At 36.1% G+C, this 27379-nt stretch overlaps 1 protein-coding gene across 7 annotated transcripts in view; it reads left to right on the top strand.

The window, feature by feature from the left end:
* The first annotated feature begins 5531 nt into the window (after positions 1–5531).
* MAPK10 (mitogen-activated protein kinase 10) overlaps positions 5532–27379 on the top strand; it is a 300398-nt gene continuing 278550 nt past the window's right edge. For 2 of the 7 annotated variants that reach the window (XM_077882781.1, XM_077882780.1), the window contains exons 1-2: positions 5536–5987; positions 10851–10965. The gene's annotated coding sequence lies outside the window, so the exon portion shown is untranslated. Of the gene's footprint in view, positions 5988–7744; positions 7985–10850; positions 10966–27379 lie in introns of those variants that run through there. The other 5 variants (XM_077882779.1, XM_077882783.1, XM_077882777.1 and 2 more) reach the window with 5 other exon arrangements.

Here is a 27379-nt window from a genome sequence, read left to right as displayed (position 1 = left end):
CCATCATGGCCGTGGTAAGCTATTGGCCTTGTGTTTCCCATCCAAACAATATAATAAAAGATATTAATTATAGATAAGCTGCATTTGAGAAATTATTTTAAGATATAAATTTTGACTCAATTTTGAGAAATTTTGTTTTTTTTAACTTCAAGTTTTCTCAGTGCTTTTAATTTAGTAATATGAAATATAACTTTCCAAAAGTGAGATGTTGAATGCAGCAACTCTGAAACTTTTAAATTATGAAATAGTTTTCCAAAGGACTAGAGATCCCCAAGTGGAAGCATCATGAAAAATACATGACAAACTCTCTGAGAAAAGCCATTATTATATATCTTGAAATGACAGTGAATCAACAATGACCCTCTGCATTCCCTTCATATGTATTCACTCACCCAGTTCTACTGATTTATCTTTCATAATTTGCTTGTGTTTACCAAACCATTTGCAACCTCTTGCCACCATATTAATTTATGACATAATAATCTAATTGTTGGAAGTGTTAGCTAGGTGACAGTCCTCTTTAGCAACCCCACTATTATAACTAATTCTTGACTTCTTTCTTTTGTAACTTTTGAAGCTGGGACCTTTAATTCTCATCTGAGGGTTCAAGTCCATTTTAGACTTTAGGCTAGGATGATCAACCTTCCAATTTTGCCTGGGACCAAGGGATTTCCTGGTATGGGGGACTTGCTAATCTGGGAAGTTTCTGGCAAATGGCGATGAGTAGGTAACCCTAGGACCAATTTTGATAAGAGATCTTAGTGTAGTAGTTAGTTTTACTGCTAAGCTCCCGTGAATGCACTTCGACTTGGATTCAGAAGTTGAATTCTTGCTCCAATTTCACTGACTTGATTCCTTCGTGTTTCCCTATTCCAGAGTCCCTTCCCATTTGCTGTTTGGAAAGCCAATTCATCAGTACCTTCATTTCCTCCAGAGTATTGAGTCCTAACACTGAATGATAGCTCCTACAGCAGAACCTAAGGATCTCCTTCTTGCCAGGCTTCTCTGAAAAATTGTTTTTTAATGTCCAAATTTTTATTTCTTGTTTTTAGATAAACCTCCATCAATTGTCTATTTCACTTTGGAGGGTTTGCTAGATCTATTAAGATCCTATTGACACCGATTCTGGCCTTTCCTTTTGCTGGGTTTGCTTGCATCTGCAAAATCAAGATTCAAGGTATGGTATCAGATTTGTAGGTTTAGGAACTCTAATTTATTGCTCATTCAGCACTTTTCTTCTTCTTGGGAACTGATTTACTATTATTTTTAAATTGTGACTCAATTTACATGGAGTTAAATGCACTAATTTTAGGAATTACACTTTGAGGAGTTCTGACAAATACTTACACCTATGTAATAACTTGCACCTCTATCAAGATATAGCACATCTTCTCACTACAGAAATTTCCCTCTTGCTCTCATCACAATCTTCAACTGTGTGGCTCCCCCAGGCAATCACAGTTCTGATTTCCATCACCATAGAACAATTTTTTACTTTATAAGTGGGTTTATAAAGTAAATGCTCTCTTTTGTCTCATTTTTTTCACTTAGCATAATGTTTTTGAGATTCATTGATGTTATTGCATGTTTCAGTATTCATTTTGAAAAGGTAATATCAAAAAGTTTTTATTTCTAAGTGAAAGGACATCTTCTTATTTAGAAAATAAGGAATATTCCTGCAAATCTTCAGTCCTACCTCAGACTATAAGCATGCTATAAAATAAAGATATTTGTATATAAGAAATACTAAATACAACTCTGTGTTTTTGAAAATAAAAACTTGTACTCATTTATTCACCTAAAACTCTTCTTTCAAAAGCCTTTATGACTGATAGTACTAATAGAATTCAGGTCAGACTTCTAGACTAAATAGTTTCATTTGAAAACACTAAAAATAGTTTAAAACAGGGGATCCCTGGGTGGCTCAGTGGTTTAGTGCCTGCCTTCGGCCCAGGGTGTGGTCCTGGAGTCCCAGGATCGAGTACCCACATCAGGCTTCTGCATGGAGCCTGCTTCTCCCTCTGCCTGTGTCTCTGCCTCTCTCTCTCTCTCTCTCTCTCTGTGTCTCATGAATAAATAAACAAAATCTTAAAAAAAAGAGTTTAAAACAGTTAATGTTTAAATATTTAATATTATAACAGAAATTGCCTCCTTTAGTATTGGGTATTTCAAAACTTAACACTCCATAATAATATTTGAGATAAAAAGTTTGATAGCTGGTAAAAGAATGTTATAACCTTACTGATCACCTACTAAGTGTAAGAAAATATGACAGATTCCTGGAAAAGGGAAATTTCAGGGAAAACAATGAATAATAAAGAAGATTAAGTTACAGTCAAGTTTGAGGTAGGATATTGAATAGTTATAAAATTAGAGTAATACAACATATAGTTTGGTAAACACTAAATGAAAGGGAAGAGATACTTTCATGGGAGTTTATGTGGTGGGTACAACTATGCATAAATAGAGTGCCTGCCAAATACAATGGTGTCAATAGGTATCTATTGTTTTTCTCTCTTTGATTAAAATTGTATTTTGGGGAGGAAGGGAGGCTCTAAAACAGATTGTGTTGGGTTGAGGAATTGCAATGGAAGTTTACGTTAGGATCCTAAGTTTACTTAGGATCATCATTGAGGACACTAAGTAAATAGTTTTTATTTTATCCAGTCAGAAAGGGGATTTATTTAGCGTTGATTTTTTAAAAAGCCAACTTATATTAAATTATCTTATTTGAGGAAATTTTCTTATAGTGTATAGAATAGATTTAAAAGACCATTTGATCATCTAAATATTACTGAAATGAGTAGGTTGGGAATTAAAGCTCTAAATAGTAAAATCAACCTCTAAATCTAAAAGCAGTGTTGGAATCTATTTTTCTTTGTAAATTGTACCGTCAAGAATTAGTACCTGGGGCGCCTGGATGACTCAATGGTTGAGCATCTGCCTTTAGCTCAGGTAGTGATCCCAGGGTCCTTCCTTGGATGAGTCCCACATCGGGCTCCCCGTAGGGAGCCTGCTTCTCTTTCTGCCTATGTCTCTGCTTCTCTCTGTGTGTGTCTCATGAATAAATAAATAAAATCTTAAAAATAAAAAGAATTAGTACCTAATTGAAAAAAATGGTTGGTTTTAATCTATTCATAGTTGTCATTCTTTTTTATTGCTGAATAGTATACTATTATAGGAATATATCATAATTTGCTTATTCATTCTCCTGTTGAAACACTTTGAGTTGTTTCCAGTTTTTTCTTTTCTTTTTTTACCAATTACAAATAAAGTTGGCATACATTTTTATGTACAAGTTTGGTTTTGGTTTTTGTTTTTAGTGGAAATATGTTTCTATTCTCTTGAGTGACTATCTATGAAGAGAATTGCTAAGTCATACTGTAGGTATGTTTATCATTAAAAAAAACCCTGCCAAACCATTTCCCAAAGTAGTCTTACCATTTTATACTCACACCATTAATGTAGGAGAGTTCTGGTTTCTCTATTTTTTTAGCCAATAGTTAGTGTTGTTAGTCTTTTTAAATTTTAGCCATTTTTGTGGGTGTAAATTACCATTTACTGCAGTTTTAATTTGCATTTCTCTGATGACTAATGATGCTGAACAGTTTTTAATGTACTTATTAACCATTTATAAATATCCTTTGTCAAGTGCCTGCTCGAGACTATTGTTTATTTTTATCATTGGGTTGTAGGATATTTTTATATAATCTAGAATTTGTATTTGAATTTGATAGTATCATATAATACTATCAAGAGTATTTTCAGATTTTATCAAGACTATTTTCTTCTAAGCTGTGGCTTGTGTTTTTCTTTTTCTTAATGGTGACTTGGATAAGTGGAAGCTTTTAATTTTGATCAAGTCTATTTTTTTTCTATTATGGTGCTTTCTGTGTCCTAAGAAATCTTTGCCTACTCCAACATCAGAAAGTTATTTTCTTCTGGAAGATATATTTTATTCTAATAGCTTTACAAATTTTAGCTTTTATATATCAGTGTATAATTTATCTCTAATTTTTTGTGTTTGGAATGTGAGCTAAGAGTTATGTTCGTTTTTTCTTTGTTGATATCGTTATTGAAAATTGACTTTTGTTATCAAAGCTTAGAATACAATAACTTGAAAGCCTGAATGCTAATTATATTGTACCATAAAATTGTTTGGCTAGTCAATATATATTTTTCCTTGAGATATAGTTTTCTTGTAGGTAGACCCATTTCCAAGACTAACAGTTAATAATCAACTGACTCCTATTGAACTTGAAATTAAAGTGACATCCAAAACTTTGTGTTGTCCAATGGATGAAAAAGATAGAAAAACTCATCTAAGACTTTTTTTTCTAGATTCCCTCTTGAATAAAATAAGAATAGCAACATGAACAATGAAAACAAAACCTGATGTAGTCCCACACAATTTTATGATGTTTTTAGTGTCTATGACTGCTGCTTGGTTTATATCTGAAAGATACGTCTTTTCTGTTAACACACGGAAGAAGCTCCTTATTTATGTAAATATGCCAGTTTTAAAACAATGCGCAATGGTATAAAACTGAGCATTATTACTTAGTTTCAATAGAAAACCACCACAAAGTTGTTTAAGCAAAAAAGGAATTTGGTTAGATAATATAACTTGAGAACTCCAAATTGGTTAGGCCAAAGGTGAATTGAAAATTTTCCTTATGTAAAGAGAATATTTTAAAAAGAAAATATTTTAAAATATGGTAACTTTTTAAAATAGTGGAAATGGTTAACTGCTCTCATTCTAAGAGAGTATTACTTGTAGATGCTAAAACTGTACGGAGACTTGTAACAGTCAGAAGCAGGGCAAATTACTTTGATAAAATAGAGATACTTACCTCAAATACTAATTATACTGTTTGCATTAGTTTTCCAGAAATTACGTGCACTTAAAAAAGAAAAAGAACCCCTGGTTTTTAACTCGGATTAACAGTATTCTTTTCTTCCTCACATTCTAACTGCAGTCTAACTCAGCTTGTTGAGTTTGGTGTAGTGGGTATTTATTTATGATTTTTTAATGAAAACCAAGGAAACGGGGAAGAGGAATAGTGCTGTGCAGATGACCCCTGGGGTCCGGCTGGGACTCCAATAAATGCGCTCTTCCCTGCTGAGGTTATTACCATCCTTGTTTGTTTTGCCATTTAGAGAGACTACACGTCTCACGGTGTGCTGTTTGCAAAAAGCTGAGCTAGTTGAAAAGCAGAGATCGACTGTCCTGGGGTGCTTTGGTCTGCAGGGGCTTGCTCCCCAGCCCCGGCGTGCAGCCGTGCGCAGGGCCAGGCCGCGCGGAGCTGGTTTGGCTGCAGAGGTCGCAGGGCCCGAGCGCGGCTGCCAACGAGCCCTTTTCCTTCCCGTTTTGCCTGGTCCTATTTCAGGGGCAAGCACAGTAGCTGTAGCCGCGCATAGACTTTTTCCTCTTTCCCTTTCCCCCTCATCCCCCTCCCTAGACCTCTCTGGGCTTTGACGTCATGTGTGCTCCTTTCGGTTGCCATAGCAACCCCAGTCCCCAAGCCCTCGGTCCGTCTCCTCTGGTAGGTTCCACAATGGTACAGGCAGCATCACGCTGCACAATGGTTTCCAGGCAGTGAAAGAGGGTGATTCAGCAAGCCACTCTTCTTCTTCTTTTCAAAAACAAAAACAAAAACAAAAACAACCCTCCCCTTCTTTTTTTTTATTTTTTATTTTTTATTTTTATGGGGGTGGGTGGTGCTTGTTATATGCTTACCTTTTTTTCTTTTTTCATTTTTACAATTTTCCTTTTTTCTCCTCAGCCCTCAATTCCTAGGGGCTTGAGTGACTTTAAGATCGGGCTTTCTTGGAAATCACCTGTCCATCGTTAATTTTAAACAATTTCCCCCTCCAAAGAATCTATTGCTTATTACAATTTGGAATGTGGTTAATGAAAAACAAGTAGGGAGGATTTCTGGGGCAAACACTGCTGGATCAGGATCGTAGTTCTCAAGCACGGAATGGTAGGTGGCTCTTTGCTCATTCTGGGTTCTAACCTGTTTTTTGGAGGGTGGGGTGATGCCTATTGATTGCTCCTGGCGGGGTGGGAGAGCGAGCATGGGAAAAGTGGGAGAGATGGGGTGGAAAGCAGGTTAATGAAGTGAAGTACCTCTGAGGCAAGAAGCCACCAGCCTTTCCTTCTGTGTGGAGCATCTCTCCCCAGACTCTTGGGCGTGTGGAGACCTTCCTGTTGGGAGTGAGGGTTGGCAGAGGGTGGGAGGGAGCTTTCTTATTGTGACCAGGGGTTTTTAGACCAATGCAGAGCTACAGAAGGGAAGAGAAAAACAGTGGGGGAGAGAGGGAGAGAAGGAAAGAAGGAGGGGTGGGGGAGAGATACAGAAAGAGACAGAGAGACAGTGAACAGCTGTGCTTGTTAGAACTGCTGGCCTCAGTCCTATATCTAAGAAATGCTCTGGATTCCATCAAACACTAAAAAATCGTGTCTTTAAGTGTGTGTTCATGTTTACTTCCTGAGAGATGCAATTTAAACAAATATTTTGGAACAGATTTATCTATTTTTAGTAGGGAGTGGTATTTATATATTTTAGTTGCAAAACTAAGACATTACTCTTGCAGAGACATCAATCTAGGCTAAATTTGGGCTGGGGAGAGGAACACAGGACGGGGTCAGGTTAGAGATTAGAGGAAACATTGCCACTGCAGTCGCATAGGTAAGGGGTCCCTTTAAGAAAGTGATCTCCTAGTCACAGCAGGCAGCATTTTTTTTTTTTTTAATGGCAGAGTTCCCATATTCTGTGCTGGGATACTGTGTCCCCTAGAAATGTCAGAGCTCTTCTGAGAAAAAAAAAATACCAGAAATGAGCATGGCAATACACTTACCAGAATTTGTGTTATTTGTGCCTGCAGCAAAATAAATGTGATTTATTGGAAAATCTTCCAGTAAATCAAGGTTGAGACACTTCAGGAAAAATTATATATGGATTTTTTTTCCTCTCCATTTAAATCTGGAGGCTGTCTCTGCCTTTACCTCCTAGCACATAACTTCCAGGTACTGCAATTTAGCTATAGATAAAGAATGGCCTATCCCATGGCGGTAGGCTCTGAAGGATCACAAGGTTGTTTACATGGGCTGTCTTTGCTGCAGAGCCCGACAGTGTCTGTACAGCAGCACTGCATGCTGCTGGTGTGTTGACGATAACTTTTATGAACGAACCAGAAAGAGGCAGGCTAAGTCATGGGACAGGCCACAGTTCAGATTGAAGGAAAATAAGTGCACTCGGTGGTGCTAGCTCAAGGTCCAATTTCTCCCTCTATCCTTAGTCTGCTAGTTGTCAGACCCTGGAAGATCTTGCAGAATGGTGATCAACATAGTAAAAATGGTTGCAGGAAGGATCATTTCTCTCAGAGAGGCTTCTGTAAATCTTCTACCTTTGGTGAGCATATATGTTGTGAATATAGATAGTGATACTCATGAATGAGCTCACAAGCTTCTGACTTTACTTCGAAACCGTTGGATTTCAGGGGTGAGACAGCTTGGATACAGCAGTTTTTCTGCCTCTGGCATGTATTCCCTTTCCTACCTCCATCTCACTCTTAATTGACATAAAGTACTGGAAGAGCTGATTTTATTACACGGAGCAAACTGGATTTTCTCTTCCCTACCCCGGAACTAGCAAGTCAGATGACAAAGGTGGTATGACCTTAGAAATTAAAGAGTCTTCATGCTTCTGCATTTGCACATCACTCCCTCCTGTTGTAAAGTAGCTTTAATTTGATGGGCTCCTGGTGTTACAAAATCTTTGCAGTTTGGAAAAAAAAATCTTGATGATGAGGCAGTAAGAAATCATATGTACAGTGAGAAAATCAGCCACCTCCTGCTGCCTGCTTGCTTTGCTCCAGAACAGCATCCGCTGTTGGGAGGAGTGTGTTTGTCATGCTGGAAGGGGATGTTTGTGAACAGATCCCAGAGGGACCGAGTGTGTTTTGCTGTCATTGTCTGGTACGTCTGCACCTATTAGTATTTAATGGTTTCATAGGATGTAGTCAATGTTTTTCAAGGTTAGAATGAACTGAGATTCGATTGTGGATGCTATAAAATAAATGTATCTTTTTAAGTTACAGGAAAATTCATACAATTTCCCTTGTTAGCATATGTTATGGGAATATCATAAGCAAAAGGGATCTGCCTAATGTGAAAAAGCCTCCCATGTTTAAAGGTAAAGCGTCCCATATTTAAAGGTTTTTTTTTTTTTTTTTAAGTTTTATTCTGGCTTTATGTAAATGAATCTATGTCTTTGAATGTAATCTTAGTGAAAAAGTCTTATAATACTGATGATAAAAATAAAGACAAATTGGGGGCTTTCTTGTTTGTTAAACATGGGGGCAGATGCTCTCCTTTCATCCTCTGGTTCTGGTTTCAGGTCACATTTCAAGCTAAAAGACTTTACATGGAATTGGTGTGTGCAAATCAAATGATTGCTTAGTTGCTTATTAGAATGATGGGTCTCAAGACAAGAGAGTCTTCCTTCAATTAGAATAAGAAGTAAACAAATTGACACTTAAAATTCTTTCTCCATGGTGTTTATTATTTCCTCTTGCAGTCTCCTTTAAGCTTTTGGTTGGACATTGCAACACTTTCAGAAGCACAAAGTGTCCAATAATGACAGAGAGGCTTATAAGGCTGTATTTGCTGCAGGCTGAGTATTTCCTCCCCACCACACATGCATCTCTCACACCTTCTTCTGAGGACCAGGACTTAAAGTTGGGCCTGTAAACTGCTGGGGAAATGCTTATTGGTAAAGGAGAACAAGATCCATGTATTTTGTTAGTATATTAAACGTATTTATTGCATTATAGAAATCTGAGATGAGACCCTGCTGAGATGAGAAAAGGTAAAAGATCATGCTGCATATTGATATTTCTCTTTGAAAGAGAAAATGTAATTTAGAATTGGAGCTGGAGTTTTCAGAAATTTGCCTATCTGTACATATTTTCATAGCCAAGTTGTCAGGTTTTGACTAAAGATTCTTCAGTTTGAGTACATTTTGTCCTTGTGAGAAAATCAAGGCAAAGAGGGGAAAGTGAAAAATCTGTATGTTTTAGTTACTGTCCTACACACTCCCCTCCCCATTTCTTGTGATTCTTGGTAGAAACTCTAAATGGAGAACTCAGGTGATATTGAAAATCTTTAAATAAAAATAAGGGTTTTGGTTTGAGAAGTGGACTACAAATCTATACTTATTTTTGGTAAAGAAATCTAGTTGAATTGATGTTTTGGGTCCATAATAAGCCACAATGGCCTTTTTGCTGTTCTTATCCCTGAGATGTGAAAGCCACAGGCTTCTGGAGCTAATACTCCTAGGAATGGAAATTAAAGTTTTGAATGGAAAGAGAAATGACTGAAGGTTCCTGAGAAGCATCCCTAAGCCATAGTTGCTCTGAAATCCCATATGGAGTGCAGGTGGAAAGTGAAGTTCCCCTACAGGGACATTAGGCATTTGCAGAGTGGCCTGCTCAGTAATAAACAAGATTTTTGCTACATTTTGTGTGTGTGTGTGTGTGTGTGTGCTGTAGAAAGTAGGAAAAAAACCCTTACCACCCACAGTGACTTAAAAGACTAGAAATTCATCTTAGTGACTGACTTTTCTTCATAGAACTTGGCCTGCCTCCTGGATTTTAGATGTTAACCTGACTGGGTGCTCCATGTTCTTCCTGAACATGAGTTTTTTCAAGTAATTGTCCTCTTCTCATACATTGGAAATAGGATCTGAAAACACTGAAGGTGAAGTAAAGCTCTTGGGCCCATTTATTTGGTGAGGTTTATTCAGTGCCGGTACTTCCTCTGTCATAGCACTTATCACACAATGCAGTAATTGCCTATTCCGTTTCCTGTGTTCTCTACTGAAGTATAATCTCCATCAGGTACTGACTGTGTCTGTTTGGCACATTGTTGGGACACGATAAATATTCCTTGGATGAATGTCTCCCATGTACAGAGTTCTCCACTAAGTGCAATGGAAGGAAGAGTTTGGAGTCATCTGGGAGCATATAGTCATTTAGTGAGATGACGTTAAGAAACAGAGATGGTATCTAATCAAGGGCTCATATTAGTATTTTGACAATAAATATAACAGGAATTCAGAGGAGAAAGAAATACACGTGACACTGGAGGCCACATTGGGATGTCTGGGGAGTAGGGAGGTTTGGTGGGGAAGGAATTCCTACTAGTCACTTGTAAGTACCTGGCCAGGAAAGGGACTGTTAGTTGGGACAGAGAGGAGGTTTATTTTGGGTATGGTGAGCATAGTTTCCAAAGCTCTTGAAATCAAAACTTTTGACTTGATAATGGCATACAGGTCTGTTTCCAGCTTTGGATCAGCTTCGGATCAACTTCAGTTTAGTTTTATTCTATTTCATATACTTGAGAGGTTTTTGAACTTCTCCTCCTGCTTTTATTGGTAAAGAACGTAACCCATCATTCTAATGAAGTCTTCCATGAAAAGCGGATTATGCAAACATATAACAGTGGAGCTGTCCCTGTTGACACTGAATAGGGTGCCTTATATCTCAAAACCAAATCCATATCACAAGGGCATATCATATGTCAACTAAAGCACTAATTATTAATTGGGCTTATGTTCAGCTTTTAAAATATCCAGCTACTCTGATGTTGGTAACACCAAAGTTCTTGTGCTTGTGATAAATTTGAACCGAGTGAACTACCTTCAGATCTTTTATTCCCTCATCCTGCATTCCATCATTCATTTCCAATTGTATTTGCCAGCCTTTTTGTTTCCTAAATGCAGATGAAATTCTCATTTAAGTGCTAAAATCAAATTCATTCTGTGTTTTTGCTTTGATTTTAGGCTAGTGTGAGGAACACCAACGGCAGGACCATCTCAGATCTTCGTTATGGCAACTCATGCAAGAAGCTGTTGAATTAGAATCATTTCCTATAGATGAGAAACCATACAAGCAGTGGTGAGTTGCGAATTTTAAAAATGTTCCTTTGCAGAAAGCATGTGATCTCCATAACCGCTTTGAATATTGCATGTGATTTAGTGTATGGATCTGAAGAAATACTGTTCAAAATAATTTCAACTAAAGAGGTGAAAATCCACAGGACAGAGTGTTTGATTGATGGTGCTATACAGAGGAGCATAAAGTCTTGAGGTGCATGGGTACATCGTAAAACACCATGATGCTACCACCCTGCACGATACCAGACTGCATAAGATAGCTGAAATGAACAATTTTATATGGCTGAGTAACAGTTGGGTAACAGTGGCTTTTATTGTTTACAACATAATTCCGTATTTTACTAATTCATTCCTGCTGGTAGAAGAATTGATTCTGAGCTAAATTATAATGCTCAGTACCTTTCAGGAATACTCACACACACACACACACACACATACACACACACACATTCCTATGTGAATAGATAGGAGTATATAAAGAATGCCTATAATATATATATATATTAACATAACATTTAGATCCTTGGAAATAAGAGGAGAGAAATCACATCACAGTTTTATAAAACTCAATTCATAGACATTTACCCTACCCTCCTTTTGTCTAATATAACGATATTAAAAGTGGATCCAGTTTCTCTGCTAGATGGAATAATTTTTAAAACTTATTATTTTATAAAAATATCAGCACACACAGGCAGAATATTTTTTAAAATCAAATGCTTGATGCTTTCTAGTCACCAAAGTTAATAATCAATAGACTCCAGCAGAGATGAACCAGTTATAATCTGTCAAATAACTTCTTTGAGAAATAGCGCAGGACAGTGGTGCTTGTAACACTCCAATAGAAGCTGTTTTGAGTTAGTGATCAATATCTCTCTTTCGTTTGCTTAGTGGCTCGTATAACTCTGGGTAGATAGGCTGTCTTTTGAATTAATGCATAAGCTATAACTGCAGAAGACTGATGAAATTAACCCTATACTTATTTCATATCATGATTTTCATTATAGTCTGCTTACAGTTATATTGAGAAAGTAGATATAATAGTCATCACTATGCTGTGCTTAATCAACATGTATTAAATGCATGTTTGTTACAAAAGACAATAGTATGTTGCCAATAATCAACCATCGTGCATCTAAAGTAAGGGAAGTTTATATGGCTGAACTTAATATTTTGTGTTGTGTGCCACTCCCAGTGTTGTAGAGGACATATATTGCCCCATCTTAAACATATTCATGAAGCAAACGTTTAATGAGAATCTGTGATGTAGATACTATCCTTAACTCGGGATAGATGAAGATAGTATCTGTCTTAAAGGGACTTTCAATCTAAAGAGTGTGATGCTTACAATAAAATGTGCCATTAATTAGGGGAGATATACTCAAAAAATGTGGTACGTACACGGCTGTTAAATGCGAAGATGTAGGGTGCTAAAGGAAGTGCAGCAGAGAAGGAACTAATACACATAGGATGGAGATTTGTCAAGAAGACTTCTCAAAGGGAGTGATATGTTAACTGAATGCTAAGGATAATAAAAAATAATCAGTAGAAGGGGAGCAGTGGGAATATTTTTCAAGGGTCCAGACGCTTGACAGGGTATGATTTTTTTAAATGAGCACTATGTCATTTACTGCGCTAGAGCATAAATGGAGGTGGAAGGAATGAAGCTGCAGAAGGGTACAGGAGATGTATCATGAAGGATCTCTTAAACGAAGCTAACAAATTTGGATTTTATTCCAAAATAAAGGACTTTTGAAAGGTTCTAAGTAGTAGAATGACATGGGGAGGTTTATTTTTTAATTTGAAATATAGCAAAGACATAGAAAAGTGTATAAGACAAATACAGCTTTAAGAGTAATTACAAAGAAAACTTAATTTATCCATCATTCATTTTAAGGAATAAACTCCCTGTAGAAACCGATGTACTTCTTTAGGATCACATGTGTTTTTTTTCCCCACGAGAGGTGACCACTAACCACTATCCTGCCTTTTGTCACAGTTGTTTCTTGTTCCCTTGCTTTTCTTTGTAGGTTTTCCATCTTACAATCACAATATTATGTTCTTAACTGATTTTGCTAAACATTGTAAGATTTTTCTATATCAATGCATATAGTTTATTCATGTAATTATATAGCATTCCATGAATATAACCAAATTTCTCCTCCGTTTTACTGTTGTGAACATTTGGATGATTTCTGTATTACTTATACTTGTATGTGCAAATAACATGAATTATTTGTATATAAAATATGTTTACATAAATATATTTATTAAATATAGTAAATATTTTTATTATAATTATACATATATTTATAATAAAGTTGTTTAAAAAATAAAAAAATAAAGTTGTTTAGTATATATACACAGTTGCTTGCAAGTTCTAGTATACAGATATGAGCACTTCTTTAGGATAAATATCAAGGAAAGGTGCTATTGAATTTAAGGGTGTGTGCACATCCCATTTTTCTAAATAATGCCAGAATATTGTCCCCAAGCAGTTATATCAGTTTACACTCCCATCAGCAATATAAGAGAAGTTCTATATCCCACCAACATTTGATTTATAAGTTCTTAAATTTTGCCCATCAGTTGAGTATATAATTATATGATGGAAGTATTAATTGGCTTTTTGCTGATTACTAATGACGAAGAACATCTTTTCATTTTTTTATTGGCCATTTGATTTTCCTCTTTTGTGAAGTGTTTGCTCAAGTGTTTATGAGATTTGTCTTTCAAAATAATAACTAGCATTTATTGAGTTCTTCCTGTGTAATAGCATTGTGCTAAGCACTTTGCAGGCATTTTATCTTCAAATCATCCGTATGATTTACAGATAAGGAAACTCAGATTTAGAGAGGTTAAATAACTTGGTAATAGTCACACAGCTAAGAAACAGTGGACTTGCCATTCAAGCTCGGGGCTTTCTGACTCCAGACTTCTTCAATTTTTTGGATAGTGTTTGGAAGAAGATTAGATTGGAGGCAGAGAAAACATCTAAGATGCTATTGCCAGGAATCCAGTTAAAAAAATCATAGGGACATAAATGAATCACCAATAAAACATAATGACAAAGTATCTGGACTCAGTAATGACTGTCGTGAGTGAACAAGATTTTTAAATAGTCTCAAGTTTTAATACCTGGTGGCTAGGTAAAGTCAATATCGGTCATACAGTGCATATTTGTATTCCAGGTGGTGTGGTAGGTTTTAAAAATTATGATTCTGTGATTCAATAAGAAATGAGTTTAGTTTAGGGGACCATAAAATTTTGGATGAAGAGACTATAGTGTTTATTTGGGTCCACTCTTCACTGTTTTAAAATGTGGAACTTGGTGTGAAAAGAGGTGAAAGTGCGTTATTCAAAGAGTCACATGTTACTAAGCCTCAGATTAAGAATAGATAGCAGGCTTGCAAAGAATACAAAAAAAACTTGCCTAATTTTTAAATTATTAAGTGAAAATATAATCAATACTTTATTTTAATCAATACTTTATCTGCCAAACATTTTTTTAAGTCAGTTGCCTCATTATCATTGTTAGCAGGTTTATTTAATGTAGCCCAGAATATTATCTTCTTGCTCATGATTCTCCCAATGAAATCACCAGATCTGATTTGCGATTGTTACCATGTAACTGCCCTACTTCCTTTGATATAGTCCATTGGCTATGCAATAAATTTCCTTCTCCTTAGCATATACCATATTCCCATCCACCCACATTTTAGGAACTGATTATCTTTCAAATTGCCGGGGGATGCCAATGTGCTTCATTCTCATAACACACACTCAAGTGTTTCTTACCTCTGTGATTTCCTTCATACTGTCTATTCTGCATATATTCACCCCACCCAACCTTCACTTAGTCATTAGCCATCTTTTAAGACCTTTGCAGATCAACAGCATGGGCATCATCTGAGGCTTGATAGAAAAGCAGTATCCCAAGTTCCACCCAGATCTGTTAACTCTGAATCTTTCAAACAAGATTCTGAGGTGATTTAAATTTTGAGAGATGCTGCTGAGACTCACTCTAGACTTCATCAGATGTTATCTCCTTCCAGAAACCTTTCCCGACTCCTCCCATTGGGGATTCCTTTCTAGTGTTCTCCCAGTAGCCTAGGCATATCTATCTCATTGCATTACCATGGTATTTTATTAACTGTTTATCTGTCTCTGCAACTTAGCTTCTGAGTAATTTGACCCAGATCTAATTATCCTTGAGTTTTCCATGCTAGCACAGTGCTTAATACAAGGCAGTGATACACAAATGTTTGTTGAATGATTGCTTGATGAAAGAAAGAAAAAAGAGTAAGAGATAGATGCACAGAAAGATAGAAACAGAGGCAGGAAAGAGAAAATTACAAGGAGAAAAGACACAAAACCCAAGGGACTACATGGAGAAATAACTAGACTACAAAAAATTTACACCTCTGGATACAATCTGGAAAGCAGCCTGACAGAGAGTCTACAGTCTTATTTAAGTTTTGAGGGATAAATGTGAATATTATTGGCCAACTCCTTCAGAAGCAAGGATTACCTTAATTTCTCATATAGTAACAGTTTAGTTTTATTGTCATTGTTTTTAAGTAAATTTTGCCAAAATTTATTTTATTTTCCTAAACAGTGTGTTCTATCTAACTAGTCGGAGACCGTTCAGAATATTGTGTGGAAGTAGACAGAGGATGAAGGTTGATTTTGAAGCTGTGCAGGAGACAGAAATAAGAGATCAGGGAGAAGAGAGTAGGCATTATACATAAAAGACCTTTCTTTCTTTCTTCTTCTTCTTTTTTTTTTTTTATAAAAGACCTTTCTGATAATTAAAATTATTTGTAAGTCTGTGCTTTTCAGCACAGTAAATTTTCCAGCACTGCAAGTATTTAACCACCTTCATGGTTGACCAAATATTAACAACATTTTAGAGGTGCTACTACTTGGTATGGGAGATTAAACTCAATGACCTCTATGGTCTATGGTTCTTATGAATTATGAGTCTCCAATTGTTAAGAGTAATACAGGAAGAATGAGGGTTATAATAAAGATTGCAATAGTGGATAACATTTATTGAGTGATTACTTGTGCCATTCACTGTTCAAAGCACTTTGAGTGCACTAATTCATTGAATCTTCATAGAAATCCTACTGAGCATTTCTATTTTACAAATGATGGAGTTGAAGGTGGGAGGTTTGGTAACTTACCCTACGTCATGCAATTAGTGTTGGTAGAGTCCAGGGAGTCTAACTTGGGAACACTTCCTTTTTTTTTAATCACTGTGTTGAATCCTTCTCAGTACTAACAGTGAAAGTTGGACTGAATGGAGCCTTAAAATTTTGATGTGATTTGAATTCCAAGAAATTGTAAAAACAGGAATTCCAAGAAATGATAATAACATAATCAAAGTAAACAGAGATAGAAATGAGCATAACGAGTTTGTAGAACCAAATACTTTACAAATGAGATGAATAAGAGGATATTCAGAAATTTGTCATTACAGTACAATTTTGCCTTGTTTATCAATGGCTACAAATAACCAAGATGGGAAACCAAGTCCTTAGGACTATTTCACTCTTGTAAACCAACATAACTAGCCTTCATAATGTATAAAAATTTAAAGGCTTTTCACCAATTGGTGGAATCTCAGACTATAGCTTCTTGGAAGATGGATTTGGGACTGTTCACTATTTGAGAGGTCCTAAGTAATTTGATGTCATGTCAGGAAAATAATAATGCTGTCTTTACAAGTTGGAATTTTACTGCAGCTTATTTGAAGAGTGAGTTAACATAAAAATTTTACCATATCTCAGATTCTTCATAGAGAATTCTGGGTATTCTAATAACCACTATTAGAGGAACTCCTATTAAAATAAAAGTATGAGATCTTAATGAAAATTTGTATAACATAAAAAACTTTTTCAGAGTAGGGCTGGTTGGAAAATTTAGTCCATAGTTAAGTGGATTCAAGACATGTAATTTATAGTGCAGATACCAGAAATATATATGCTGGATATTTAAAAGTTTTCTTTCTAGTTGTACTTTTGGAAGTTCTAGGTGATTTGTTTGTTCTTTAAATCCCACTTTTTTTTTTAATCCCTTAAGGCTTACTTTTAAGCTTCTTTAAATTTGAGAGTGAATATCCTTGACAATATTGTCTTTAGAAAGTCATTTATAAATCTTAAGAATCTGCGTTGAAATTTAGTTTAATAAGATTTAAAGACATTGTACTCCCTCCACATCTCTAAAAATGTTAGGCAAAATCTATGTGAAATAGTGGGTAGGAAACAAATTAAAATATTTTTCATCTTTTATGAATTTCAGCCAGGTGTATCATGTCATATGTTTGTTGACTTCTTGCCAACCAGGGTTTAGGTCAGCAATGTGGAATGTCACAGGCAATCAAATCACATATGTTGAATTTCTTTTTTAGTCTTGATCCTGAGTACAAATGTCTGGCTCTGTATTATAATTTAAGGAGCCAAAACATCTTCTGGTTCTCTGCTTCTGAACCTGATATAATATGTGAAATTCTTACTTTTTTGGTTGAAGAGTATTCTTATTAAAATAGAAATGTTATGGGGGCATCTGGTGGCTCAGCTGGTTAAGTGTCTGCCTTCTGCTTGGGTCATGATCCCAAGGTCCTGAGATGGAGCCTGTGTCTCATTCAGGCTCACTGCTCATCAGGGAACTTGCTTCTCCCTCTTCCTCTGCAGCATTCCCTGCTTGTGCACTCTCACTCTCACTCTTGCTCTCTCTCAAATCAATAAATAAAATCTTAAAAAAAAAAAAAGTAGAAATGTTATGAGATAAATTGGTTGATTAGCTAACCTGGTAAGCTAACTTGAGTTAAGATGTGAATTGATGATAATGGATATTGGATCATAGATAACATCCACACTTGGATTAGTGTCTTAAAACATTAAATAAGAGATTAAAGAAAGGGAACATACGGGAAAGATTTTTGTATGGGGAGGGAATCAAGATTGGTATCAAAGACAGTACTTTGTTGGGGTTTAGCAGATTATTTAAAAATTCTCATTGCAGTTTCTGGAAAAGGAAGAGACCTTGATGTGAGATTCTCATCCCTGCTCGCTCATTAATTAATATTCCCTGGGGCAAATCTTAACCTAGCTGAGCTTCTTCAACTGTGTATGAAGGAGTTGTGATGGATGATGTTTAAATATCTCTTTAACTGTGAAAACTATGTACATTAAATTGTACAGATTGAATTAAAGCATGGGATAATACCCAAAAGGCCAGGCCCAAGTGGACTACCTTGGTGAGGGTAACCTTGCCAGTGAAGAGACTTCATGAGAATGGAAAACAGCTTCATGGACAGCTAGAAGGGAAGAATAGGCCAGGTAGAGGCTTATAAGGGTAGAGGCTTATAAGACAGACTTGTCATGCCCAATTTTGCTTTAATCCACCCCCTTTAGTTATCTTTAGTTTCACATTGTCATTCTAAATCAGAAAATAAGGTATTTGAATTATAGGAAGTCACTTCTAATTACCGGAATTTATTATCCATAAGGGAGATAACGTATGCATAGGCAACCAAATTGATTGCATTTACTTTCCAGATTTGTATCTTTCTTTATCTTAAAATTATCTGCTGCAATTGAAGGGCTAGTATGTACAAATTTTTGCTCATTGATTTACTAAGGAGAGGAATCTTTTAAAATTTGCCTTTAAAAATTATATTTTCTAAGCTATATTGGGATTTACCAATATATTAGGTGAAACTATTGGCATCTTGATTACCTCAGATATCATATCAGTACAACAGATTTACATGAGAGTTAACATATTTTCAATGGGCAGATTACTGTGGTAGAACCTTTGAAGAATGAATATGACACAATTCTTCCCTCACTCTTTCTCTTCCCTCCCTCCCTTCCTTCCTTTCTTCCTTCAAATATTTACTGGCTGCCCCTGTGCTAGCTGAAGCAGCAACAAAGATAAATTCTATTTAGTCTCTGCCCTTAAGCAGCTGACTATCAAATCTGGGGCCTTTGGATGGGAAGAGAAAGGGGAAACACTTGTAAATAAGTGAATCCACACATAGGATAGTTGCTTTAATAAATAATGAGTTCAGGGAACAGTAAAATTACAAAGGCAACTACTCAATTGGGGTTCTGCAGAAAGACATGAGTCTCAATGCTCGAAAGCAGTAGGGCTCAGACTTTGTGGTCTCATGATCCTTTTGCACTCTTGAAAATTATTAGCCATAAGCTTTTGTTTATGTGGGTTATATTCATTGGTATTTACAGTATTAGAAATTAAGATAAATTTTAAGATATTTATGTAATTCCTTTATGAATTAGCAACAGCAAACCCATTACTTGTTAACATAAAATATCTTTTGGTGGGAGGCCTGGGTGGCTCAGCCGTTGAGCATTTATGCCTTTGGCTCAGGGCATGGTCCAGCGGTCTATGGAGTCCCGCTTCCCCCTGCCTCTCCCCTGCCCATGTCTCTGCCTCTCTGTGTCTCATGAATAAGTAAATAAAATCTTAAAAAAAACTTTTTATGAAAATTACTTTTTATAAAACAGAGATAGTATAGTTACAAAGTGGCATTGTTTTACATTTTTGCAAATCTGTTTTATGATTCATTTAAAAGGAGGGGGCTGAATTCTCCTATGTATTTATGGCTTCGAACTATTGTCACAAAACACATCGTGTAGCCTCTGGAAGACTTTACTATACATTTGAGAGTAAATGAGAGTGAAGACAGCAGACCATATCTTTATATCATTTGGAATTAGTTTTGACCTCAAGAATCCCCTTGAAAGGGTCCTGGAGATCTTCAGGGAGTCTCGTGTACTCTACTTTGAGAACCACTTCTAAAAAGCATCTATCGTATAGTAATGAATTAAACTCTCTTTTACGCATCTAGAATGGTACATATTACCTTTAGGAAAACAAAAAATAGTGTGTTTGGTTATTCAGAGGAAGAACTCCAGATGAAATAGACTGTAACCTCCATGAAGACTGTAACCTCTGTTTTACGCATTACTTGTCACAGGATCTGACATAGTTGATTTTATGGGAATTTCAATGATAGAACATTTTAATAAGACAGATGTACTTTCACAAGTCACTATAGACCTGGGAAGAATATGATGAGTGCTACAAATAAAGGTTAAATGTGTATTGTAGAGTTGGAAGGAGAGGCCATTTTTAACTGAGGTATTAGAAGGGATTCATGGGGAGAAGGCATTGGAGTGGAGTTGTGAAGACAATTTTGGTAGTCAGTGTTAGGGTTGGAAAGGTTACTTCTAGAAGAGGAAATAGAATGAGCAAGGAGCAGAGTGCGTTTGAGGTTCAGAAGTTTAGGCTTGAATGTTTTAGGGATGGAGGACACGGTAGTCAGAGATGTGGTGGAGAAAATAGATTTGGGCCAGACTGAGGGAGGTTGTGAGTGAACTAGGAAGGAATTTTGGGTCTGTTTCTATAGATAGTGAAGAGCTGTTGCTGTTTTCTGAGCAGGCTTATGAAAATGATTCTGGCAGCGATGTTGAGAATGGCTTGGAAAGGAGAGAGGATGGAGGCAGGATGAGCAGTTAGAGGGAGGAAAGGAATGATAATCCGGTTTGAAGAAGAGACCGTAAGAACCAGAACCAGAACCAGTAGAAAAGGATCCAATAGATAGGAAGTTCTCCAGGTTTTAGGTAATGTGGAGTAAGAAGTTGTAAAAGAGATAGTACATCAGTCAGTAAGGAAGGGAAATACTGGGTCCTTTATGATTTCATTATAAGCCCAGCCACAGTATGAATAAACAATTTTACACAGGTCTTTGGGCTTTGGTTTTTCCAGATGTAAAATATAGAAATAGATTGCTTGCCTATTTGTGTCACAAGAGTCCATGTAAGGATAAATGAGCTTTTTTTGACAGAAAGGTGCTCTATTAATCTAAGCCATCAATAATAAGAATGAGAATGTTTGCCAGGTGTTTTTGCTCCTGTGTTGAAGGCTGTTGTGTAAATAAGAAATAATGCCTGGAACTATTGTCATTGTTAATAATAGTAAAGTCATTACCACAAAATGCCTACACAGCGAACTTGTTCTCTGTCAAATACAAAGTGAGAAGATGAAGCCAGGCATGGAAGTCCATTCTGTTTTATTTATTATGAGTTTTGCTTATTGTAAACTATTTTCCTGGTTATTAGAGAAGTCGTTTTAACAGTATTTGGATTTCATTGTATCTTATTATTTTCATCACTCTATTCTGGTCAGGTTTTCCATCACTATCAGAGGCCTCATTATCCTGACTTTTCTTTCTGAAAATGGAAGTGGGACAGCATTCTCTCTGAAAATGGAAGTGGGAAGTGTCAGTACTTGCATCTGTGTTCTTGTTAACTGTGGCTCCTTCAATTAACTTAACACATAGCTGTATGATACAGTGGTCAAGCATGTAAAATAAACTCCAGAGTTAGACTGCCTGGGTTTTTACTTCCTCGGAGATCCTGGTTTAGTCACATAATCTTTTAAGCTTCAGTTTCCTTATCTGTAAAATGGTACTAGTAATAGTACTGATCTCAAAAGGCCATTGTGAGGGTAATGAATGAAAAGCACAGAGCCTTCCTTAAGTGCTCAGTAACTGCAAAGTTTTGTTTTGGTTTTGATCAAATTTATTACCATTATCATCAACATATCTTCTTTCCTTTCTTTTCTTTCATTTTTTAAATAGATTTTATTTATTTATTCGTGAGAGACAGAGAGAGGCAGAGACACAGGCAGAGGAAGAAGCAGGCTCTCTGTGGGGAGTCTGATGTGGGACTCCATCCTGGGACTCCCGGATCACACCTTGAGCTGAAGAGAGACGCTTTACCCGCTGAGCCACCCAGGTGTCCCAATATATCTTCTTTCCTAATCAGGATCCTTTTCTATACTTTTTTAATCCATTGTTTCTCTACCAATAGTTAATTTGTAACTGCACAATTAGTCATCCTCCTTTTCTTTACCGAGAATAACATTTTGAAGAATTCCCCAAATTTTAAATTTTACTCATTTTCCATCTATTATCTATCTATCTATCTATTATCTATCTATCTATCTATCTATCTATCATCTATCTATCTATCTATCATCTATCTATCATCTATCATTCATTCATTCATCTATCTCCTTCCCTCCCTACTGGTATTTCTTGTACCTAGCAATTCAAGTATTTAATTCTGCTTAATATAAGGGATCCAATAACTTGTTCTAACCATCAGACAGGTATTTCCCATGACACACTGCTATCCTCCCACACAATCTTCCTGTAAAGAGGATTTGCTTGCCATTTTCCTTTTTTACTCTAGTATTTTACTCAGTCTGTTCTCAAGATCCGTAATAGTCTGTTTCTGTCCTTGCTATTGATCATACTTCTAAAGGCATCTTCCCATATTAGCTCAGATCTATTGAGATCTATGTGAAACACATATCAGGCCCTGGATATATAATACAACCAGACCTATGCTCTGCTCATCAAACCAAGGCTCATTTTTTAATTTATGTAAGTGGTTTAAGAGTTATTGGCCTACTGTGGTCCTGCTCAGCAGTCAGTCAGTTGTTATCTATTACTATTGGCAAATAATGTCTATAAATTCCTGTGAGTTTTGGTCATATGTATCATTGGCAGATTTTTCTGTTATAGTTGCACAGACTGAATATTCATCTACCATTTCTCTCTACGTTGTCTTTCACTTTTATGGGATAGGAACCAAACAAAGGCAATGATCTTGCTTCCTATGAAGAGTTGATTCATATTTGTTAATAGTGAATTTATTCAAATTGTAGAGGGTGGAATGAAAATGACTATTGAATATAGCTGCTAACAGAGAAGGAAAAATGACTGAGTAGTAAGGCAAATCAGAATATATTAGCATTTAATCAGCTCCTTCTTTTACTATTCCAGTATTGAATATCTATCTTAATCAGAAACTGTTTAGAAATTGTAGAAATTGTTTAGATGAATATACCAGGAGGGAGTTTCCTTTTTGAAAATTGTAACACTAAATTTGATATTAGGTCACTGAGATTTCAATTTATCACCTTGGCTTTACCTATCTTTCAGAATGAGATACACTTACTTTAGCCATCTGCTAGTTGTATGATCTTGGCCATGTTACCTAATGTCTGGTCTCTGTTTTCTCATCTGTAAAATGGGACCAACAAAATCATCTATCTTATAAGGTAGTTCTGAGAGGTTAAATTAACTTTCACAAGAGATATTAGATGTAAGAGACATAAAGTTATTAGAACAATGCCTGGCCCAAAACAAAATTTCAATAATTAGCAAGTATTATTATCCACCTGAAATAAAATGGTGGTTAAAAGCTTGATTCTGTAATCAGATTGCTGGATTTGGGTTCTAACTCCATCACTTATTGCTTGTGTAATTATGGACTCATTTTATAGTGTCTCTGAGCCTCTATTTCATTTTTAATTTGGACAGTGATGATATCTACTTTTCAGGGTTTATGTGAGGAATAAATGGAAATCACTTAGTAGAGTTTTCATTGGCTATTAACTATTATTTTTTTAATCCTTATGACACATGCATTGCCTAGCAATTATAATTGTAAATACTTACAGAGAACTTAGTCTGAGCTAGGCAATATTCTAATACATTACATATATTATCTCATTTATTCTTTGTAATGCTCACAATGAAATAGGTACTATTGTTATTATACTCATTTTACAGATGATCAAATTGAGGCATAGAGAAGTTAAGCAACATATTCAAGCTCTTATAGTTAGTAAATGGCAGAGCAGAATCTGTGCACTTATGCATTATACTTTATTGCCTCTTTGCTTATGAAAATGAAAGAAAGTTGAATATAATGTCTGGAGAATAAAATTAGGCTGTCAGGCTAATGATTGAGGTTCTCACTGTGTACTATCCTCTTTCAAACCTGAGATCTATTCATATAGTGATGTAAACCCGGTTAACATGAAGATTAGTAGTAGCAATAAAGAAGAAAAGAAGGAGTGCCTGGGTGGCTCAGTGGTTGAGGGTCTGCCTTCAGTTAGGGCGTGATCCCGGATCCTGGGATCACATCAGGAGTCCCACATCAGGCTCTCTGCATGGAGCCTGCTTCTCCCTCTGCCTGTGTCTCTGCCTCTCTCTCTCTCTCTCTCTGTGTGTGTCTCTCATGAATAAATAAATAAAATATTATTTAAAAAAAGAAGAAAAGAAGGTGAGATGGTATTTTTGGAGGGTAACCTGAAATCTCTGTGGTTGTGTATGGAAGTGAAATCTCTAATCCTTCCTGCCTAAGGTAAGATCCTACTGTCTTGGGGATGCAGTGGGAGCAGGGTTTACACGAAGACTTGTGATCTTAGTTTCATCTTCTTCCCTTCCTGGCTGCTTGCATGACACTGTCTGAGGCCCAAAGCAATTGCACACATTTGCTACTTATTTCGTTTTAGTTTTTTAAATCTTATTTTGTTGGGATTTATACTCTTTATGTTCCTGGTGATAGTTGAGATGACTTTGTCCTGTCCGCAGCCCTGCTGTTATACCTTGCATGATAGAATAATCACTGACTGCAGGGTGTGGCTCTGAAGGGCTTTCTCTTTCAAACCATATAGATCCAGATCCACATTTCCAATCTGACATTGGGCAATTAGTTAATGCTTTCAGGACTTAGTTTCTTTATTAAAAAATGGGCATGTAGTATGTACCCCATAACTTTTGAGAGAATTGAATATAAATTGAATATAATTATAATACAGTATTTGGCTGGAGCAGAGAATTAAATTTTGTTATTGTTTTATAACACTAAAAACTGAAAAAGATAAATTTGTTTTAGATCATTACCAGTTTTATCACTGAAATAACAAAAGAAACGTGGTTGTTATTGTGGCAAATACTAGGGATACCTTTCAATAAAATAAAATTAATTTCATTTTTATCCTTATTAGCATGTGACCCTTACTAGGATTGGGAAGAGCAAGCTATGGAAAAAGGCAGAGGGTTGGAGAGTGCAAGAAAAAAAATGAGTCTATAAAATAGTACTCTGCTCTTTTATATAAGTGAGATAATGTACATGGACATGCTTTTCATATTCTCAATTTCCCTTCAAATATAACATTGAAAAAATAATTCCCATAAGCATTCCGAGAAGAAGAAAAGTATGGAATCAGTCAAGGAAAGCAAGGAGAAGAAGAGGTGTTGTATCATTTGTTAAAGAAAGTATGGATTGGATTGAAGAAAATTGCAATCTGAGCAATTGGACTATTGGAAAAAGGCAAATAGGTATGGGACACACACATATGATAAAGGTAAAATGACCAGCCTGATGTGTTGGAATATTTGGACAAATCAGTGGGGGCTTGAATGCCAGGTAGAGGATTCTAGGTAATATCCAGTTGGCCTCAGCCTATCAGAATTTGGATCCCAGAAACTGATTCACAGGGTGATACAGAGAATTAAAGAGCAGGATTTTCTTTCGTTATGTGTGGAGTAGCAGTGGTGGATTAATTGGCAGCTCTTGATGTAGGCACTGATATAATGGCTATCTGCAGTAGTCCTTCTCTCTTCCTGGGTTACAGACTTGGTCTAGATTATCCACTCATGTTGGGTGCAAATGTGTACCACCTTAAGGACTCAGAATTCTCATCACTTCTTTCTATTTCTCCATTCTTTCTCTGGTGTGACATAGTTTCTTCTTTATAACTCTGAAACACAAAAGGGCTTATTACATACTTTCCTCTGGATGTCTGCTCATGTAAGTGTGGATGGAAACCTTGGGTAGTTTCTGAGGAGTCTCCATCTGAAATGATTCAGATGATTTGCCTTTATGAGATGATCAAAGCAACTATGAAGCTCTACAATTAGTGCAGAAACTGTTTCTGACTTTGATCTATAAAACTTCTAGCTACATTAAACTTACCATGTGGGAGTAAAGATAATCTGGATGTACTATCAGTTACCACATTGATTTCAAGGATAGGTTTGATTTCATTTATCCATTCAATAAGTATTTATTGAACACTAGTATGTGCCAGGTCCTTTTGCAGCTGTGGGGATACTGTAATGAATATAATAGATAAAAAATCGTCCTTGACTTCAAGAGCCTGTTCTGGTTGAAAGAAACAGACAATAAATTACATGAATAAATAAAATATGTTGTCTATTAGATGGTGGAAATGGTCAGAAGAATATTAAACAGGAGGGTGGGTTAGAGAGCATGGTGTTGGATTACGATTTTAGCTATGGTAACTAGGGAAGGCCTCCCTGGAAAGTCATGGAACAAAGACCTTATTTGATATATCCTCATACTCTTGTGTTCCTCCCTCTTTGTAACTCATGTTTGTCCCTTCCAAAGCTGTATACTTAATTAAAGTAAAAGCACTTCCTGGATAAGTGCTCAAAGTCTTATCTTCCTTGATAAGACCCTTTATGTAAAGGTCAGTCGGTAGCCCTCATTGTGGGTAGAACCTCCAAACAAGTCTCAAGAATCACTTACTGGAGAAAATAGGGTTGTCAGGTTTAAATTAAATCATTTAATTCTGCTTAAGACAAGTTATCAAACAGTTAAGATGAACTTCTAGAGTTAGTCTCAATGATTTAGCTTTTCTGAAATACGTATACCATTAATTTAAAAGAAAACAATTTAAAACTTTTTATGTTATCTTTCTCTTCCATAAAATTGATTCTTCCTTTACTTAGAAATTATCTGATATTAATTTATAGAAGTAATGTCATGTTCAAGTTGTTTTCTAAAGGTTATTTTATGGCATTTCCATGTTCTTTCATTTATTATTTGATCTTAAACTGATTTCAAATTTCAAATTCTAGTTTGATTTCTCTCAACTAGTTTCCAATTCAGGGTGGCATCTTTGCCACCTGCCACTCAATAATTTAACATATCCATTGCACAGAGAGAGAGTGAGCAAGAAATAGAAGGAGAGGGCGAGAAAAAGAACAAGGAGATAAAAAGCAAAAAACTTAAAAAAACCCCAACATTTTAATTTTTATTTAATGTACCTATTTACTTTAAAAATACAACATTTAAATTTATTTTATGTATTGATTTTTTAAAAGATGTTTTTTGTTTTTAGGTAATCTCTACATGGAACATGGGGGTCAAAATTGTAACCCCAAGATCAAGAGCATGTTCTACTGACTAAGCCATCCAGGCATTCCAAAATCAACTTATTTTTAGCCTATCATTTCTTTTTTTTTTTTTTTTTTTTTAATTTTTATTTATTTATGATAGTCACACAGAGAGAGAGAGAGAGGCAGAGACATAGGCAGAGGGAGAAGCAGGCTCCATGCTCCGGGAGCCCGACGTGGGATTCGATCCCGGGTCTCCAGGATCGCGCCCTGGGCCAAAGGCAGGCGCCAAACCGCTGCGCCACCCAGGGATCCCTAGCCTATCATTTCTATCTGTAGCGTATTATCTTGTTGTCCTTTATTACTTTACACTCTA

This window comes from Canis aureus, chromosome 33, assembly GCF_053574225.1.
Source record: "Canis aureus isolate CA01 chromosome 33, VMU_Caureus_v.1.0, whole genome shotgun sequence".
NCBI lineage: Eukaryota > Metazoa > Chordata > Mammalia > Carnivora > Canidae > Canis > Canis aureus.
The sequence above is the reverse complement of the archived record's forward strand: the minus strand, read 5'-3'. Positions and strand labels throughout refer to the sequence as shown.